Below are 17,059 nucleotides of genomic sequence, written 5' to 3' on the forward strand. Positions count from 1 at the left end.
TGAAGCAGCTGCATCATTCTGCCTAATGGATTCATTCATCTTAATAATGGTCCTGCGGTAAGGGTTGGACAAATGTGATGGGTTTCTCCAGTAGTGGCGTCTTGGCTGTGGAAATCCTATCAAAGGGAACTCAGGTTGGATTCACCCTTCCTAAACTTCTAGCATATAATTTTGGGTGCTTAAAACTTACTGACTGGTCTCTCTGTTTTAAGTGTGTGTCTTTTTAAAAGATATAGTTTTTGCCTGTGCATATTTGTTTTCCTTTTGTATATTGCCTTAGGGGCCCTGAAGGCCTGAGAGATAATAAATGCATACTTTAAATAAATAATAAATACTGGTGCCACATGCTGTGACTACTTGTTTATACTGAAATGTATAGGCTGGTCAAAAGGCACACAACCGCATTACAGATTTAGGCCCTGTGACAGAGATGTTTCTGTTTGTGACAGTTTGCTGTTGTTAGCAAGAGAAATGTCATATTGATATGATTCAGGAAAAAAACTTTTGAGATGTCTTCTGGCAAACAGTGTCCCAAAAATCTATGGAAATGTAAATAGCCCCAAACTATTAACTATATGCTATCATGTTTCTTTCTAAGTGCAAAAGGAAGTCTTTATATTCATTTGCAAGTACCATAGCTGAGAAAAATTACTTTTGGACTGTATTTCCCAGAATCCTTGCTGGTCTTGCTGGCTGGGGGATTCTCTATGTGGTAGCCCCAAAATATGTTTCCCTAGGCTCTGCACAAAGTACAATTTGTTAGTAACATGACCTTACAGATTTATGCCCATCATAGCTTTCCTTTTCCATATATTTCTGGGCTCAGACTGAAAGCTTGCATCTTCAGTGAAAAGACATGTCTTCTTTAGAAGACTTTTGACTCAAGCTGTACCGCACTGTGAGTACTTTGCTATTGTTGTGTACCTTCAACTTGTTTTGTCTTATAGCATCCATAAGGTGAACCTATCATGGGATTTTCCTGGCAAGTTTCTTCAGAGGGGGTTTGCCATTGCCATCCTCTGAAGCCGAGAGAGTGTGACTTGTCTAAGGTCACCCAATGGGTTTACATGGCTGAGCTGGGGTTCAAACTCTGGTCTCCAGGCTCTGCAATATCCTTGGTTAGTGAGTGACAAATACTCGTCTCATGAAAAAAATGAGGTAATGGCACTGAGGTGGGGGGTGTCACAGGATGTCATTCCTCTCCTGGGTGTCACCTGATGCAGTCCACACCTTCCACACATCTTTAGTGACCCCACTGGGCTATGGCACATATCAAATAGTAACATACAAGCTATTCCTCTATGATGTTTGGCTTTGGAAGCTTCAGTTTACCCTAAAATGAAGATTTGACCAGCAGGAGTGTGACAAATTCCACATTAGGCTTGGTCTTAGTCTCAGATCCTGAAGCTTTCCATTCAAGCAAAGTAATATTTTTCTAACTAGAATCATTGAAAAGCCTTCAAACTCATGCCTAGGTAGCTGTCATTATGCAAGCCACGTACTAATTTCTGAATCTAGTTTCAGTGGACAAAATAAAGCTCAGGGAAATTTGTTCCACTTAAGAGTCATTTGAAGACTTGAGATATATTTAGAAACAGAGAAATGCTTTGTGAGCAGAGGGAACAGCTCATCAAGTTGAACTCTTTCCAAGAGTTCACACATTAATGCTATCCCTTTAACACAATCAGTGGCCATTTAGTTAATGTCCCCAGATGTTGGCTTCATTGTGAACGATGCTGCAAATGCTGTCAAGTGATGTTTCTCATTGCAGACAATTATATATGTCAGACTTATTGCAGACTCCTTTTATATTCATTTCAATAGATTCTCAGTTCTAGGTGAAACATGAGAGATAGCTATAGAACAAAAAAAACTGGAAAGCATGCATTCACCGTGGAAGATTGAAAGGAGACAAGTTCCACATGCTAAGTGATGGTCCAAAAACCATCACATCCCATGGTCCAAAACAAACAAACAAACAAACAAAATACAAGACATAAACAATTTTGGACCATCAAATAGCATTGAAGCAGCAATAAGCCACTCTACTCTCTCTGACATGCCACCACTTCTGGCCTTTTTGAATGACTGGGTGGGAAAACAGCAGCAGTAAATAATAAAATAAATAAAATCTTTATTTATAGCCCGCCTTTCCACAGATCAAGGCGGGTTCCAATATGCAAAATACACAATTGCACAAGAATACAATGTCATAATAAAAACATCAATAAAACACATTAAAAGGTACAATTAACAATTAACAACATCCAGTCTAGCTCAAAATGCAAAGCTGTAAAGGGAGAGCAGGAGTACAACTGGGACATTAGGGGAAAGCCTGCTGAAAAAGGAAGGTTTTTAGTCCCTTCCTGAATAGGTCGAGGGAGGTGGCCAAGCGGAGCTCGCCGGGAAGCGAGTTCCAGAGCTGTGGGGCCGAGATGGAAAAGGCCCTCTGTGTTGTTATAGAATATTTTGCATCTGGAACTCGCAACAGTTGCTTCCCGGCTGACCTGAGTGTGCGGGGCGGATTATATGGAGAGAGGCGGTCCACCAAGTACCCTGGGCCCAAGCCATTTAGGGCTTTATAGGTGATAACCAACACCTTGTATTGCGCCCGGAAGCGAATGGGCAGATCTTTTAAGCAGTAGTGGTGGCTCTTTGGCACTTCCCCTCAAAGGAATGCAGAGAAAGTACAGTAGAGTGGTTCTCTTAGGATGAAGCACTCACCTTTCACCACATACATGAGGTCAACTTATACACAATTATATATGGAAGGTACAAACCAAAATGTGCAACTTAAATTAAAAAAAAGTATAAAAATGAGGAAATGCCTCCTTTTCAGTGGAGTGCTCTTGCCCTGAGATTCCCTTCCTTTGCCCTGTGGGCTGGAAAAGAAGATCTAAGGCCCTGAAATCTGAGAACTATACTCACCACTGAAAATGCTAGTTAGGACTGCTGGATGCTGTAGTGAAACTAACTTTGGACAGCCACATAATTCCCCCTGTTGACTTAGGAGTTTATCAGACAAGGGGAATTGGAAGTATAATCTGATGGCAATCTGAACGCAATCATGGGGTTTAATGTTATTGCGTGATAGACTGCCACATACAAATTCGGGCAATGGCATGCTATTTTCGGGCAATGGGGAGCTAGCTTGAATGCAATGCGTATTCACGTAATTGCGCGAAACTAGCGACTTTAAGTGAATGTGTTTTGGCCCCACTTTCTTTTCATTTGAATTTAAGAGAAATTCCTCCCATTTGATAAACTCCTTAGAAAGGCAGCAACAGCAGGAAGAAAAGCAATTGCCATTTCAGAGGTTTCCCTGAGATCCAGGTACTTGAGAAATAGGCAACTGAGAGTTGATAAGCTTTTCTTTTCATTTTCATTGCTGCTGCTTCCTCCTGCCCATGACAATTTTGTCTCATTGGCATAACAATTCCAGCACAGGTATAGGATCCCAGCCCGACTGGATTGGGACCTGGGAGATCCAGCTACTCGGTTGCCATTGAGTCATAATATTCACTGACTGACCTTGGGTCAGTAACTATCTCTCAGCCTGACTTCCCTCAGAGGTAAATTTGAAGTGGGTTGGAAAAAAGCCATAAATGTGGGCCAGAGCTCATCAAAGGAAAAACAATATACCTAATAAATAAATGAGAGCCAGAACGGTGTAGTGGTTTTTGTTGTTGTTGTTGTTGTTGTTGTTGTTGAACTGTAACTCTGGAGACCAGCCATGGAAGCTTACTAGGGCTGCATCAACACTGCATAAATAATCCAGTTTGACATCACTTTATTTTCCATGGCTGAATGCTATAGAATTCTGGGAGCTCTAATTTTATGAGATATTTAGCCTTTTCTTGTCAGAGAGCTCTGGCGCCACAACAAACTACAATTCCCAGAATTCCACAGCATTGAGCCATGGCAGTTTGACAGTGGTGTCAAACTGGATTACTTTTTGCAATGTAAATTCAGCCTAACTCACACTGTCTTAGCCTCAGAGGAAGACAAGGGCAACCTTTCCCTGAACAAATCTTGTCAAGAAAATCCCTTGTTGATGAAAGATGCAGGAGGTCTGTCTTCTTTTGCACCTGACCAAGCCTAGTGAACGATACTAAAATACTGTACTGTCTGGCTCTTTTGCTTAGTACATATGGGCCTAACATTCTTGTTTTGCTGACAAACTTGATGGATGATCGGGAAGTTAAATTTCTTAAAAGCCTAAACTGTTACTTTTTGAAATGAATCCTTGCAACAGGCACAGAAGACTTCATAAAAATTAATTTTGGGTTACAACTCATAATATAGCCAATAGCCAAATTGGCTGGGTGGGAGTTACAGTAACATCTCCTGGCTCTAGCTAAGAGAACTTTGGCAATTTCCATTTGAGTAGTGAAAGTGGAACTCACAGACAGTAGACAGCTAGCTAAAGATGAACCAGTTCATCTAAACTGTCATCTCGTCCAAAAATATACTATAGGTACTGAGACTATATTGTAAGAGTCTGTTTTCTTAGCTTTGTATATCTGGATTATTAATAGTGGTACCACTGAAGAGTGAAAGAGAAATTCCAGCTGATATACATTGCTGCCACTGGACATCTAAAATTATACTGATTGTTGCTTCATCTTATTGCATCAGATTCACGCTTCTGGTCTATATCTGTACCTAGTTCAAATTGCTGTTAATTTAAAACTCAAATGGTTACAGAACAGAATACTGGAAGGATTGTTCCTTCCCCTATGGTTCTGCCAACCAATTGAGTTTAGTGGAGAAAAGCCTTTTGTCACATCCCACTGCCAACCTGCACCTTTAATAGTTGTGTGGAACAAGGCTGTCAGCAATTGTAACTTGTCTGGAAAGCTCACACCTGTTAAAATGCCCTCTTCCACCTTACTGCTACAAGAGCATACAGCCACCCTTGTTGGTGGGCATGCAAGACAGGACTTTTTATTTATTTATTTATTTATTTATTTATTTTTATCCCACCTTTCTCCCAAAATGGGACCCAACGTGGCAAACATATATAAACATAACTTAAAATTGTACAATTAAAATCATAAAAATATAAAAATTACACACACACACACATACACACACATATTTATAAACATACAGAGTTAAAATTAAAAAGTCCAGGTTCAACCCTCTCGTCTCCCAATAAAACCAATACAACCAAGCCTGCTGGATCTCAAAAGGCCTGTTTAAACAAAAATGTCTTTGCCTGCCTACGAAAGGCCAGCAGTGAGGGGGCCAGCCTAGTCTCCCGTGGGAGGGAGTTCCACAGGGAAGGAGCAGCCTCTGAGAAAGCTCTCTCTCAGGTCCTCACCAGGCGAGCCTGGGCTGGTGGTGGGACTGAGAGAAAGCCTTCTCCTGAAGATCTTAGGACTCTAGGTGGTTCATATGGGGAGATACGATCTTTCAAATAGTCTGAACCTAAGCCGTGTAGGGCTTTAAAAGTCATAACCAGCACTTTGAATTGTGCTCGGAAACGAACCGGTAGCCAGTGATGCTGTTTCAATACAGGAGTTACATGCTCCCTGTAACTGGCTCCGGTCATTATTCTAGCCGCAGCATTTTGGACTTGCTGAAGTTTCCGAACAGTTTCCAAAGGCAGCCCCACGTAGAGCACATTACAGTAGTCCAAACGGTATGTAACCAAAGCATGTCTCACTGTAGCCAGATCTGATGTCTCAAGGAACAGGCGCAGCTGGCACACAAGTTTTAATTGTGCAAATGCACTTCTGGCCACTGCTGAGACCTGGGCATCCAGATTCAGACTGGAGTCCAAGAGCACACCATCCTTTCAAGATCCTTGGGAAAAGTGTTTCCCAAGCTACCTGACCCACCCAGCTCCCATGCCTGGAACCAGTACCCAATTTGTGCCCTCTCCTGGAAACTCACTAGGGATGAGAGATTGATGGGTTCTGGATCACCCATTTGAATAGCACCAATCTGGGCTGGATGTGGATTCTTCTGACCACTGAAGTGATATTGTCTTCTGATTGCAATATTATGTATGATATATTTTGAATAAAGTTTTAATTTAAAAAAGAAGAAGTGCTATTGGGCTGCAACTTTCATCAGCCCTAGCCAGCGTAGCTGATGTTAGCAATGATGGTGCTGCAATCCAACAACATCTAGAGTCCCACATGTTGCCCATGTTTCCTGTAGGGACCATAGGGGGTGGATCTCAGCCTCTACTGGGTGTAGTAGGGCTGACTTTGCATCTATGCTATCTTTTCACATTCTTCACAGCTGCAATGAAAGCTGAAATTAATTTGGCTATCTCCTACTTCCACATTACAATTCAGATTTTAATGCCGTAATACAAAATAAATTACAAGTGGGAATGTTTGAATTATTATTATTATTATTATTATTATTTTCTTTTTTTATATCTTGCCTTTCTACCACTTTGAAATTTGAATGCATTGATGCTGATAATTTGAAGGTTTAATATTTATACCATGAAGACAAAGACTGGTTAAAAAAAAATCAGGAAAAGGTTCTCTGACGATGCCAGCCACAGATGCTAGTGAAATGTCAGGAATAAACTCTTATAGAACATGGCCACATAGCCCTAAAAACCCACAAAAAACTCAGGAAAAATGATTAAATGGGCCACAGAAGTAGGAACAACTATTGAACCAGAAAAATGGGAAAAGACATGGCGTGATAGTAATAAGTTCACCCTGTGCCAAAATTATAAGGAAAATTTTTTAAAGATGTTCCATCACTGGTATATGACGCCAAGTAAAATAAATTTGATTTATAAAACTGGAAATGTAAAATGTTGGAAGTGCCAAAAACCAAATGCCAACTGTGGTGGAGATGTAACTCAGCATCAACATATTGGAAGAAGATCCATCTCATGATGTCAGAAATATTGCAGAGTACAATACCTTTTGACCCTCTTCTCTTTCTCTTAAACATGACGACCATAATAGCAGATAAAGAGAAAGAACGGAAAAATAAACGAATAATTATCTATATGGTCACATCTGCGAGAATGATATACGCCAAAGCATGGAAAAAAACAACGGTACCAACTGAAGACGAATGGCTTTATAAATTATTCAAAGCAATGAAAATGGACATCTTGACAGCTCGAATGAAAAATCTTGAAAAGGAGGCAATAAAGGAAAGAGAGGAAGAATGGGACTGCGTGAGAAAATATAGAGAAGGAAGGAAAAAACAATAATAATACAATGTGTGGGTGTATATATATATGTGTGTGTGTGTACGTGCGTGTGTGTATGTTTTTCATATATATATACATACATCCAAAAAAAATGCTTGGTATATGCTGCCTAAAACAGCCACAACTAAAATTTATGTTGTACACATATAAAGATGACAAAATATAGACTAAATAGGGATAGAAACCTCTAGTAGATGTAGAGTAAATGCTACAAGGGTATTAGGTAAGCTACTAGAAAAGTGTCTATGCGAAAATTGATGCTAGGCAACAGAAATATGATAGATATTAACTGTGAGATTTCTCTCCTTTTTTTTCTTTTTACATATATAGGGAAGACATAGTAGATATATATTCTAATTACTTTCATAATATATAATACAGCAGATTTGACATGTGTATGAAGCGTACAATAAGAAGCTCGAAGGATAAGATAGGAAACACAAGATAGTAAAGAATACGAGAGGTGAACAACACCTGGAAGGTTAATAGTGCTATAGAAAGCTTAAAACTTGATCTTATTTGTGTGTGTGTGTGTGTTTTTCTTTTGTGTGTGTGTTAAGTTTGTGACCAATGTAGATTGATGTATTTGTCTTGTGTATTGTAAGTTATATATGTGGTATGTTTTTAACTGTCTTGGAAATAAAAAATTAAAAAAAAAACTCAGGAAAAAGTTCTTTTTAAAAATATATATAATACAAAGCAGAATTCAAAGCAGAATTGTTTGTAGAGTTTTCTGTTTTAAACTTACATGTTCAAATGTAATTTCTCCTTTCACCAGTAATTTATAATTTCATTGTACCTTCAATTAAATAATGTCTAATTATCTGATTATTTAATGAGATAATGTGTTCCTGTTAGCAAGTTTTCTAGTTCCTAGCAATGATGCTTACCTCCTAAGTACTGTATTTTGTTTAACATTCAAAAATTAATTGGAGTAAAGGCTTCAATAAGGTTAACATTCAATATGTATCTTTACTATGTTCAGACAGTTTTCTGAACATTGGTGGTGGGGGAGGGGGGATAAGCATCACTAGTGAAGTACAGGGCTTTCAGGTGCTCTGTTCCAAAGCCTAGCAGATATCTGTAGTGAACAGGCGTGCTATAGACAGGAGGAAGATGTGCAGGTGGTTAAATCTTCTGGTGGCACAGCATGATAGATTGTAGGGAACAATAGACAAAGAAATTTTACAGCAAACTATGGAATGGCCATATGTCAGAATTTACAGAAGACAGACCTAAATTTGAAATGCTGCCAGAAGACAATCCTTATTGGAAAGATCCACAGATGAATTTACGTTCAAGTAGCCTGTTGACTTATGGTGACCTCATGAATTTCATAAGGGTTTCTGAGGAATATCTAGAGGTGGTTTTCCCAGTTCCTTCATTCTTACAGCCGGTATTCAGTGTTGGTTTCCCATCCAAGTACTAACTAGGGCTGATATTGCTTAACTTCCAAGATCAGATAGGATCAGATCCTTTTAGGGTATTTAGGCCAGTGTGGCATACTGTATATAAGGTAAAGGTTTTCCCTTGACATGAATGTCGAGTTGTAACCGACTGTAAGGAGCAGTGCTCATCTCCCATTACTAAGCCGAAGAACCATCGTCATCCAAAGACGACTCCAGTGGCCATGTGGCTAGCATGACTACACAGAACACTTTACTCATGTATAAATCTAGAAATTTTTGTCAAAAAACTGACCTCCAAAGCCTAGGTCAGTTTATTCATGGTACAATATAAGTATTGTACTTATCAAAAAAAGGAACCATCCCCTTCTCTGAATAAAGTGGTGAAAAGTGAGAGCTTAGTCCATCCCAGGAGCACCTAAAAGAAGCACCTGCTCCCTCTATTCTCTCCACCATGGTTCTGCTTCTGGACTTTTTAAATGCTTTGGTGGGAAAATGGCAGTGGTGGCAATTCTTTGTCACTTCTCCTCAAGGGAGCATCAAGAGAAATCAGGCTTTGAAAGTTCTGAATACTACATTTGTCTATGTTTGTCAACTTTTGGGGTAAAAGTCATGTAAATGTCAATGTGACTCACCACATGTTGTTTGTGTAGGAAGGACAGACAGTGACTAGGTGGACAGTCTACTTTTCAGATTGTTGCCAGTCTGTTGCACAAAGGCCATGTCAATAGGCAGCCTTGGTGCTTCAGTTGATCTCTCTGTTATTGTTCTTGAACCTGGAAACTCTTCAAATAGAGGTGGTTCAAAGTCTTGGTTCCTTGATGCTCTTTAGCATTGCCAGGATGAAAACTGAAGAAAGATCCTATGAAGAAGAGCAGATTTCAGCAGGTGTTCCTTGTCATGTCATCAGTTTTCACTCTGGCAATCCTAATGCTCTTGGATTACAAATCTGGGAGTCCTTGCCCACTGGTAAGTCTAGCTGGGAGTTGACAATATCCAACAATATCTAGAGACATAAATCTGGGAACCAACAAAATGGAAACCCTTTGAAGAAAGGTCTGTCCTGTCACAGCCTTTACAGTGTAGGACTCTATAGAATAAACAATATATGGGCATCCTACTAGGATATGTACTTTGTTTTATGCTTTGTGGCACCTACAAGAGGGAAGTAGAAATTATTTCTTTTGCCATAGGTTTGTGGGTTTCAATTGGATCAAAGACTGCATTATGATTACTTAGCTTCAAGGTTACAAAAATGCATGGGTTTAAGACAATACTGAATTTCTTGGCCAACTGCTTGATCAAAACCTTGGCCTTATCAAGGATGATGCAATTCATTTCCCTTTTGGAAGGCTAACTCCATAAAGCCAATCTCAGGTGCGTTACAGACCGCCCAGAAGGGGCAGTCTTGCGCCGCTGCCAGTTGCAGCATCTGGGAACCGCAGCAACCAAATAGCGCAGTTCCCAGACGCTGCAAAGAAGGAGCACGAAAATCACACTCCTTCCTGCGTCCCGGAAGAGACACTGCAAGTGCTGAAGCGCGCACTCGCAGTGTCATTTCTGGGGTGCGACGTGCGGATGCAGTGCGTCCGCTACGTCAAGATGGCGGCAGCCGTGTGGAACGGCCACTGCCATTTCGTACGGACTCAATGCGTGCTAGGATTAGGGGTGTCTGGAAGAGACACCCCTTTCTAACCCTAGCACGGACTGAGTCCATCCTAGGGTGCCCGTCTATAACGGGCCAGAGTTTGTGAATTAGTGACACTAGAGCATTTTTTCTGGTTTCACATTCTGTCCCAAAACTCTCCTCTGTAACTCAAAGTCCCTGAAGTCTAATCTCTGAGGATGAGGAACTTTATGTCTAAGCACACAAAAGTGTCTTACTTTCTAGAACTGCTGCCACATAATCAAGAGGATTATTACAGGCTTATATCCTTCCCCTGAGGCAATTGTTTGATTATTATATAGTCTATTTTAATTATCCCAAAACACACCATGACTAGACCAGAAATACCTCCGAAAACAAATTATATGCTATTTAATCAGAAACCCCTTAGCTGTGTGTGTTGTTGTCATCCCCTCCCATTCTGTGCATGTCTCTGTAAGTAACCCTAACTGGTCTGTTCCTAACAATTAGAACAGAAAGTAAATACTCCGTATAGAGCCATTACGCAGATAGCATTAATTCTAACTCTGTGCTTATAAAATTGTTTTTAGTAAATGGGATCAAACATTAAAGAACAGTAAAAAAAATTAAGCCACAACATCCTGTTGTAAATACAAATTGAGCACCTCTAATCAGGAAACCCAAAAACTTCCAAAAACTGGATTTTTTTGCTGCCAGCAGCCCGGTTCTGCCTTTGAGGAGGTGGTGCAGAGCCCCTGCTTGTTTTTCTCAGATCCTCAGTCTCTCTTGGGCCTCACATTTTGGACACAGCACAAGTAGTAAACAAATGAGATGTGAAGCTGGAGAGAGACACAAAACTGGAGAGAGACTGAGGATCTGTGTAATGGCAGTAATCCAAACATAGTGCTCAACACAAATCCACACTCCCACCATTTCACAGACTTCATGTCTCCCTCCTGCCTAGCAAATACTGTTCTGCTATGTACTATGCTATTTGTGTATTCGAAAATCCAGATAAATAAATAAATTCCCAGTTCTGAAATGTTTCTGGTACCATGCATTTCAGATAAAGAATACTCAATGTGTATCTCATTTTTTAAACTTCTGCATTATACTTTTAACAAAGCAAACAGCACAACTGATTAACATTTATGGCACAGTACAGACCTCTCAAAAAGGGAGGCCTGCCGGAGCCTGTTTTTCCTCCGCAAGGAAGCCACAGCCGCCCAACTGCGTGGCTTCCCTGCAGAGAAAAAGAACCCACAAAAAGCGGGTTCTTTTTATCCCACTTTTTTTTTTACCCCACGGTGTCGGCGTAATGAGTGCACCACTGGTGCACTTGATACATAAGCTTACGTAACAATGTATACAGGGTGCCGCCATTGTTACACCCTTATCATGTGCGAGGGTTGCAGGGCATGTGGACGCTCCGCCCCCAGGCAACCCTAGCATGTGCTGAGGGCGTCATAAAAGACCCATCTGTACTGGGCCTATGTAAAGCACAACACACAGAAAGAAGTACTGTAAAATTCCTGGATGCTCATTAGAAGAATAACAAGCAAACATTACAGGTGGGTAATATTCATTATTAAGACCACTAAAGTGTTACAAAAGAGGAATGTAACTGACATGAACTTTTCAGTTCTCCTGAACTCAAGTTCTCATGCAGGATGGTATAAAAATTAGAGGAAACAAGAAAAACAAAACCGAAAGTCCTAAAAACTAGCTTGGTGAATTGGTAAGTCTATGTCTCTCTGCAGCTACAAGACGATATTTTCAGGCTTGAAGAAGGAGAAAGGTGTTAAGTAGCCACTTTGGCTTGCTTGGATGCACAGCTTAAGCTTTCTTATTTGCCAGAGAGGCAACTTGGCTCTGAAAAGTGCTCTTTGTTGTTTTTGAAGCTCACATATGCTTTAGCAAATTCTCTGGATTTTGAGTGATTGGGCTTACATTTAATTTGGCAAGTGACAAAGATTCCCAATAACCTACACTACTTATTTAGTTACCAATGTGTAACTCAGTAACACCTCCTGTCCCCCCCCCCCAAAGTGGGTGCGGCAGGTGCAGACTGCACCAGGTAACACCACAGAAGAGGAGTGCCAACTGGTGGGGCCCTCCTCTCACTCTGGTGGGGTGCTGCTGCCAGTGGCCACCCCGTCTTCTTCACTGCCATGACTCTCTACCTGAGCAAGAAGCCAAGGCAGTGGAAGAGGAGGGGAGCCTGACTTTCCTGACTTCACCTGCCCCATTCCTCCTGAGGAGGCATACAGAGATGAAGGTGGGACAGGCAGGCCATCCAGGCTTCATCTTTGTGTGGCTCTTTCTTCACAAGGAAACTGCAAAGAGGCAAAGGAGGGTGAGCCCCCTCCTCTCACTCACTTGCCCAGGCACTGCTGCCTGCATTCTGGGTGGTGCACAATTGGATAGAAAGGCCATTTCCCTGGCAGCCCCCTCCCACACACACACACACAATGGGTGGCACCAAGCCCAGAAATGCCACTGCCCCACAGTCTACCTTAAGAGCCAGCAGACAGACCAACAACGGAGGTTTATTCAGCTTTCCTTTGGGGCACAAGGAGGAGGGTGCTTCCATCCCCATTCCACCAGTAAGTGAGACTGCAACAATCTGAAGTCCTGTTGCAAGTCCTTGTCATAGCCTTCTTTTCTAGCAGAAGGATTGTGTGGAAATGTCATCCTCCTTATGCCCCAACTGGAAAATAAACAGACCTCCTTCAGTCAATCTGGCTGCTGGCTCTTAAAGTGAACTGGGTGGCACAATTACATAGTTTTACATATTACTGAATGCAGAATAGTTATGTATCTGAAACTCTAGGTTAGGAATTCATAACTTCAGTACTGTATGCCAGCTGATATTTGTCTGGGGGAAGATGTGATGGTTCCAAAAGGAAAAGAAGCATGCACATTTATGCAGTATAATGAAACGAGAAATAGCAATAACAGTTTGTTCATAGATATTATTCCACTATTTCCTTCTTTTATTCTAAAAGGAACAATCAATTCATTTTTAGAAATAAATCAATCACAATACATTTTTGTTGTGGATCATCAGTTGGATCACAAAGTGGTCTTTTGCACAGAGAAACATGTTCTCATTGCAGTGGGGTTGTAAATATTTGCTTATTCTTCCTTGTACACACGAACACCAGAATAAATAAAAATAAAAAGGTTTCTCACTGCTGGACAAGACTGAGGGTTTTTGTTCATTTTTCAATGATCGTTCACATTTCATCACAAAGGCAAGGGGATAGGAATACTAAGGACTCATTCACATAATATGGTCACATTTATCTGTAAAAGATTTTAAGTCTGCTACACATACTCTTCAAGCTGTTGTTACACTAATGCTGGTTCCTACATAGCTGCAGAAATGCAAAACCTGAATATTTCATATATATTCTTTTTGATACCTTTTCATCTGAAATGTGCTCTCTCTTATTTACTGCCTGCATTGAGTGGTTAGGAATGTCTTATTTCATAGATCCTTTATACTATGCTGCAGTTGCTCATAGATCAGCAGGTGCTTTAGTTAATGAGGGCTGGTTGTGGTGGGGAAAACAGCATGTGCTCTTTATGTATAAAGGCTCTGAATTTATAATTATATGTATGAATTAAATGTAGGAAACATGACAGATTACAGCTATAGTTTTAGTGCATAAGAAAAATAAGGATGGCAGCACAAGAAATGCAGAATGTGATATATAACAAGTGGTTCTCAAAAGTTTGGTCTCCCCAATGCTTTGGACTTCACCACTGGCCATGCTATCTGGGGTTCCTAGGGTTCCTAGAAATATAATAGTGCAATTGTGTAGTATGAAAGCACCCCTGGAGGGTCAAAGGTTGTGAACCACCACTTTATAGCAGGATGGAAGAACTATTCCTCTCCATTGGTTGTGCTGTCTAGGCTGATGGGAACTGAAGCCCAGAAACATCTGGCCAGATGTTTCGCAATCCTGATTTATAGATGACCAGCATGTTTATTTATTTGTTGTTGCTGTTTCCTTTTGATTAATTATAATTGGACTGGATGACCCTTGTGATCTCTTCCAACTCTATGATTCTAAGATGTCAAATCAGGCACCAATAAAACAGAATGAGAGAGAGAGAGAGAGAGAAAGAGAAAGAACATCCCAATGCCAACAAAGCCACTCGTGGCACTTCAGACTCTAAGGGTATGTGTTGTCAGAACTCTAATTATGTTGTCTGTTATTTTAAAAATAGCCCAGATAATAGAAACTGGAAAAATGATTTTGGGGGATTAAAATTCCCAGAATCCCCTGGTTGTGGTCTTAAAGTGCAACTTTGCCAAGTACTGCCAATGAGGACTAAGCATGTTCTCGGGAATAAAATGCTAGGGGAGAGAAAGGGGTCAGAAAATGAGTTTGACAAGGTTGCAATGGATCGAGATCAATTAGAGGGCAGTTAACTACTACAACAAAATTAAGGAGATGGAATGGAGTATCCAGGAAAAGATTTTGATTGGCTGCCTGATATTCTGAACAGAGATTTACCATTCCAATTGGCAACAACCCTTCTGAGCCCCACATGGAGGTTGTTCGCATTACTTGCGACCTGGTCTTTTTTTGCATGGGAAATGCCACATGCTTAGTTATCAGCATACAGAATACCAAACAAAACACACATACACACATTACATGTACAAAAGTCAAATGAGCTAACAGCTGAAAATTTCATCAACATTATTGAAAGGTCCCTGCCTTCCTTCAGTAGAGGGCTTTCTCTCCGTCCCATAACACTCACAGATACATCTGATGGGAACATGAGAGACAGTTTTTCTTGGTTGTTCTTCTTAAGGTCTAGAACTTTCTTCTCAAAGATATTTGACTGGCATCTGCCACTTTATCTCCTTTCTTTTTTAGCAGGTGTGGAAAAGGTGCTGCCTAAACCTCCAATGCCACCAAACATGAGGACTACCACAAATCTCACTGCAAACGCCAAAGATCTTTTCCACCTCAGCCATCCATGCAAGGACCTCCTTCTATCCTGCTCTTGTGTCCACCAACTGTGGGACCTATTAGATGTCCTCAAGTTTCCTGTATGGGATATTACACAACATTTCTCCCCACAGCTCTCTGTGTTCTCTGCTGCCAACACAGAGGTTGTGTCTGATCTCATAGAATCATAAAATAAAAATAAAATAAAATAAAACTTTTATTTATATCCCGCTTTTCTGTGACAGGTTATCAAAGCGGCTACAACCTGTTAAAATCCACATTTACACATTTATGTCCCAAATTCCCCCCCCCCCCCTTAAAACAGGATTAACCAAATTACAATTAAAACATCTATTAAAAACACAATAAGATACAGCGAGGACAGAGCAGTGGGCTGATACATGATGCAGGGGCAGTCATTCTGTGGCCGGGCACTTTAATCAGGAAAGGCTTGCCGGAAGAGATCCGTCTTGACAGCTTTTTTAAAGCTGTCTAAGCTGGCAATTTGACGGATCTCGTCTGGCAGGCTGTTCCATAGTTTGGGAGCAATTGCAGAGAAGGCCCTCTGGGAGGTAGCAGTTAGTCTGGATTTTAAAGGCTGCAATAGATTCCTCACAGAGGACCTGAGGGTGCGGGGCAGATTATATGGAAGCAGGTGATCCCTCAAATAGCTTGGACCCAAGCCATGTAGGGCTTTAAAGGTTATAACCAACACCTTGTACTGTGCCCGGAAACTAATAGGCAGCCAGTGAAGAGATTTTAAGATGGATGTTATTCGGTCACTCCTAGTTTTTCCAGTGACCAGCCTGGCTGCCATATTTTGCACTAGTTGAAGTTTCCAGACTAGGCACAAGGGTAGCCCCATGTAGAGCACATTACAGAAATCAAGTTGTGAATAATAGAGTTGGAAGAGACCACAAGGGCCATCCAGTCCAACCCCCTGCCATGCAGGAACTCTCAATCAAAACATCCCCGACAGATGACCATCCAGCCTCTGTTTAAAGATCTCCAAGGAAGGAGATGCCACTACACTCCAAGGGAGTGGGTTCCACTGTCGAACAGCCCTTACTATCAGGAAGTTCCTCCTAATGTTGAAGTGGAATCTCTTTTCCTGGAGCTTGCATCCTGGAGCAAATTCCATCTTTATATAAAAAGGATTCATTAAGGCTAAAAGCATATGATACAAAAACAATACTCTATTAACAGAAGTTTAACATAACAAAACATTAATAATGTAATACACTCAAAACAAATACTTTTCTCTCACTCACCCTCTGTTCCTAGCATCTGCACTGTAGAAACAATGCAGTTTGACCCCACTTTAACTGTGGAGTTTATCACATGGGAGGAATTTCTCTTAATTTCGAATGAAAAGAAAGTGGGGCCAGAACGCATTCACAGTGAATTTACGTGAATTCAAATTGCATTTGAACTGACTTCCCATTGCCCAAAAATAGCTTGCCATTACCTGAAATTGTGTGTGATTACCTCTCACGCAATAACGTGAAACCCCATGATTGTGTTCGGACTGACTTCCCATTGCCCGAAATTGCATGCGGCAGTCTATCACACAATAACATTAAACCCCATGATTGGATTATACTTCCAATTTCCCTTGTCTGATAACGTCTTGTCATTTCTCCATCCTACACAATCCTGGGATTTGTAGGTTTGTGAGGCATCAGTTCTCTTTGGCAGAGAAGGCTAAAGATCTTGTAAAGCTACATATCCCAGGATTCCATAGGACAGAGTTACAGCAACTAAAGTGGAGTCAAATTGTATTATTTCTACAGTGTGGCTGCCCCCTCAGACAATTAAACCCACTCATTAATTCCTGAACCTGACTGACTCT

Source organism: Sceloporus undulatus, chromosome 3 (assembly GCF_019175285.1).
Source record: "Sceloporus undulatus isolate JIND9_A2432 ecotype Alabama chromosome 3, SceUnd_v1.1, whole genome shotgun sequence".
Lineage (NCBI taxonomy): Eukaryota > Metazoa > Chordata > Lepidosauria > Squamata > Phrynosomatidae > Sceloporus > Sceloporus undulatus.